The following is a 5158-nucleotide window of genomic DNA, read 5'->3' as shown; positions in this document are numbered from 1 at the left end:
AGAAGAGAAGTGAAATTCTACGCTGGGATGATGAGCGGCAACGCAGCCAGCTGTGGAAGAAGACGACTACGACAAACGCGGGAGAAAGTGGCACGAGCGCGTGCCAAGCCCGAGCACGAGCGCAACCCGGGGGGCTCCAGTGAGTTAGCTGCGGAAGAAGACGACGACGCTCGAGCCAATGCTGATTATGATAGTTTTCTGTACACGGGCGATTTCGCCTAGACACATAAAGCTTCGCTTTAATAAATAAATTAGAAGTGTAAACCCACACGGCTTTGTAAACACAGTACAAATCATATGTTCTTCTTGAAACAACAATGTCACATTTTCTAACAACGTCACTGTGAACGGTTTGCTTCTTTTACGAACGGGTCACGTTTTTGTAGAAAAGTGTTACACAAAAAACTAGCATTACATAATTATTTTTAGACTTGAACTAATTATTATTAAACAACGTGATCTGGCTTAACAACGCACCTTGAAAAACGAAATTTTCCGTCATCATCGTTTGTATCCTGCCTTTACTCTTCCGTGTTATACAATTCTTCCGCACCAAACAACTCTATCAATATTACTGAAAGTCAGTCATTTCAAGACCCACTGTCAAATTCTTCACCGACTGCGCCATACCCTTCGACAACCCCTTAACAAAACCTGATTGTATTTTTTTTTCGAGGCACTCGTGTAGCTACATCCAGTAGCCGAAATCGCTGGCATAATTAGCACTGCTTCAATCTTATGCGAAGTATGTCATCATATAAAGATTTCCAAGCATGTATAATTTGTGGTCTTTTTTGTTATCACTAAACCACTAAAGCTAGTAGTTGATTATTCCTTAAGCCCCAATTTTAAAGTAACGCAGAAGTCTTTCTGTGAAGGTAATATACCAGGAAGCAGTTCATTAGCAAGCGCGAGCACACGCAGGTGACAGCGCTCGCACCGCCACGAAAATGTGCCAAAATATAACAGTGTCGTATATAGTTTGAAGCATTTTGAAACACTGTCAATAACAAAGTGCGAAGTGGTGTACGAATGAATGAATGAATGAATGAATTTACATTCACAGATATCAGGCATCGAGATATCGCCAAAATTTAACACCTGAATATGCGTGAAAGCCACTTATTCCAAAAGACCATCTCACTTGACTACAAGCATATCCACGTTGTCGCACGCTGTCTTCTATTCTTTATTCTTTTTATGAAGAACTTCTCAAAGAGAGTTATGCTTGTCGCGCAAATCTGCTAGCACTCCCGCCCACAAGTGATGGACCACTAAAATGTAGCTCACGTCATTAGGAGCGTCGCTAAGGGCGCACACTTAACGTCTATCGCATTTACGGTTCTACAATACTCCACAACTTGGTCATTCGCACATTGCTTAGTCTATCCGATGTACATTCGACCAAAAATGCTTACGGACCAAGGGATCTGACAAAAAGTTGAATATTTTCGCAGCCTCAAAACGCAGCCTGGTATTCCCATTTCCAGCATCTACTGGCATATGCGAACAACATTGTGATGTACGGTTTTACTGGCTACTTTTAAAGGCTGCTTGGATATTTAGCGTTGTCTGAGATCCCGTGGTCTGTAAACTTTTTTGGTCGATAGTACAACTTGCTACAGGTCAGAGAAATGGAGCGAACAAACAGTGGAGCACTTATTGAAAGCTTGTTGATTGTGCACTCGGCAGCTTCATTTAAATCATGACATATATATACATATATATATATATATATATATATATATATATATATATATATTGACATGCGAGGGCATGCCGTTCCCAAATTTCGTGGTCGTTGAAAACAAGTCGCCCACCATGCCTATTTGTTGCCTTCTTAGGATGTGCTAGAAATATTGCATATAGGACAAACCTGGCCTTCACAAGATTCAACCTCATATCTATGACCAGCAAGCAGTACTTTCTGTATTCTTTTCACAATAGCCCAATTGCTAGTGATAGCCCCTCCTCGTCGTCGCTTCTGATGTGTGCCCGTTTTAATTTAGATTTTTTTCTCGCTCAGACTCTCCTTAATAACAGTGAAGGCAGTGATTTGGCTTTACAGCAAATAGGTGCTTATGTCATGCTGCCTTCATTTTGGTGAACTTGTAAAGGTGGCAGCACGCTTGATAAATATTTGTATAAGCCAACGCGTGGCATACAAATTGTCATGGCCTAATTTGGTCCTGGGTCTGATTTCCGAGCGCTCTGTAAAAAAGAAAACACACAATTACAATAAATTGCCCTACAAGCTTTTTCTCGGCATTGATAGCGAGAAAAACAGAGGGCCCTAATTTCTCAAATATACTGGAGCGGATTTAGGTAACGCAAGTAAAAGAGTAGTTGGTGTCACCCTTGTAGACACAAATAGTCGCGCTAGAAATCATTTTGTTCATTTTGTGTATTACTATTGATCTTAGGCCATGTGTTGCATGGTCTGACATCAAGAATATTGCACAATGTCCTGGATATCGTCAATTTTGGGCTATACTGGCTTGCAATACACGGTTAAGTAACACATCTATTCCAGGTAAACATTCTCTCACGGTACACAGTGCACATATAGGTTAACTGCAACAGCAATTTATATTTATTTAACAGTGAGGAGGACTGGAGTCGACGCATATCCAGCGAAGCCCTCAAGATCAACTCCTGGCCGTCCGGAGAGCTCACGACATCGGGAAAGCCTTTGGCCTAACGGTGCCTACGTGGGCGGAGCCACCGACTTAGCCTGGGGGCTTTTGCCGTCGGGCCCTAGTTTCTCTGGACCAAAATAAAGATCTTGCCATGCCATGCCATGCCATGCCATGCCATGTTTGCGAAATGAATTGTTAGCCAACTAACCTCACTATGGTGTAGTGCTATCTAAACGCTCTTTCACGACTTAAAAAAATATCCGACAGTGGGTTTTGAATCGTGTTCCCTCAGCAAAGCAGCCCGATTCTAAGTCCATTAGGCCACTAACGCCCGCCCAGAAAGCATACATAATACCCTTACTTCCTTCAATCGTTCAAGCCAGCGCTTTGAGACACTTGGCGTGTGAGTCGTGTCATATTTTAACATTTTTACTGGTACTTATAGCTGCGAATGAAAACTAGCTTTACGCCTGAAAAAAAGGAAATAAAGAGAAAGCCTATGCAATTGCACCTAGATATGATTAACCCCTATTCAACTCACGCACGCGCACTGCGACCCAATCACAGTGCAACACGTTGCCCTCTAAATGACCTTAGGTGGTACTTATAAAAAGACCGCTTACAGTTCCTCCCTTTCAGTATTGACATGACACCACCTAGGAAAGCTTTAGTGCCTCTATATGTCAAAGAGAGGAAACTATGTCGTGCCGAGGCAGCTCGGTGTCGATACGCCGTTTAACGGAATTCATGAAGAGGCGTTTGGTGCGCAACGAGCTTTCGCCGATTACTACCCACATCAAGAACAGGTGGGATACTTGACCAAGCCGTCGTCAGGGAGCTCAAACACTTCAGAGCCCTCAAAGACGTGTCCAACTTCACGATCCATCCTCCCCTATTGTGATGCCATAGTGGACGGTGCCGAAGCGGCGAAGGTGGCATCGACATGTAAATAATGTTGTCAAAATGCGGTGGCCAAGATGGTTCTCCATCATTATAGGTGGCAACATTACCTGATTGCTAAGCTCCTTAACATCAGTAGTCATCGTGAAATGGATTCTGCTAGAACATTTACTTGTGGCTACAATTGAGGCTGCCAAGCCAGACCTAGGAAGACAACCCACGGATCGGTCCTAATAAGGTTTTGCAATAAAGTTTCCTTTCATTGTAAGCAGTCATTTGCGCCTTAAGTATGATGGAAAGGGTAGACATCGATGCATTTATTTCGGTTGCAACTGGGAGAATCAACGCAAAAGCAAATGTAACCGTCTTTTTCCGAAACTAGCCAGACTAACGGTGGTGAAGAAGTAATGAAAGACGCAGGACGTCAGTGCCATGCGGCGTCCTTGGTTTCTCAGCAATATCGTTCATGTGATTCCGGTCTACAGCCAACATGATGACGTAGGAATTATCCAAAAAGATAACCTGCCCCGATTTAATAGCAAAACTAGGAAACATTACTCGCAGTGCGAAACTCCAACGACCGCTCAGCGGCGCTCAATTGGACATCAATTATTTCGCATTCACCACTCATAAGAAGGGCCTAGCAGTCCTCACACATCTTTTGTGGTCTTAAGCAATTTTTCTAAACTTTGGCAAAGGTTGACACTTTAGATAATGTCAGCCATTTTGTCGCAAAATGCGTCAGGAATGCGACATATTCAATACCCCTGAGCATGTAAAGTCATGCACAAGCTAACCTGCAATGACCAAGAGACGATCGAAAAGTACCGATGGTGCGCGGCGCAGCCGCGAGAACGTGAACCAGGAACGAGATAAACACCACTACGAGAATGCAGACAGGTGCATTTTCAGCCAACCGTTTATTCCCTTACACATGTGTTTAATCTTGATTATCACGGACACATTTTTCTAGCGACACTCGCAATAAATAAAATTTGAGAGGCGAAGCAACCTCCTGCTGAAATCGATGAAACACAGTCTTCCAGAGTGATTTGGCCGGCGATAGGGCGGTAATCTCAGGGTTAAGCACTCTATCGCCAAACACCTCGCGTGAGGATAGTATGAGGAGCGTCGGACTCTTCAATTTCTTGACTGCACCATCTTCGAGATAGGCTTACATTTCTAGAGTGCACTATTTTCGGTATCGGCCCAAACTTTGACGTATGATGACGTGTTAATTAGTTTGAAATAATTTCCTGGGTTCTACATGTCAAAACTACGATCGGGTTATGAGGCACACCGTTGTGAGAGAAAAGCGTCCATGACGTAACGGGTACAGTATCGGACTTCTGTGAGATGAAAAATCACAGTTTCGATTTCAAGGCGAAGTAATGAATACGATAGCAACCTGTTAGAATGTTACGTGAAGTAAGACTCTTAACTTTAGTGGCAGTATGAGCTGCAGTAAAACATAGGCTGAATAAGTAAACACAGTCATGTGGCATGCGCAGAAACACATGAACAGAGAGAGCTCGATGAGCACGAGCGCCATCGGTTAGAGCTACAGGATCTTGTCGGCGTTGTCACCTTGCGCCGCCCTCGCATTCGCGTACTGAGAC

Source organism: Dermacentor silvarum, chromosome 1, assembly GCF_013339745.2.
Source record: "Dermacentor silvarum isolate Dsil-2018 chromosome 1, BIME_Dsil_1.4, whole genome shotgun sequence".
Lineage (NCBI taxonomy): Eukaryota > Metazoa > Arthropoda > Arachnida > Ixodida > Ixodidae > Dermacentor > Dermacentor silvarum.
The sequence above is the reverse complement of the archived record's forward strand: the minus strand, read 5'-3'. Positions refer to the sequence as shown.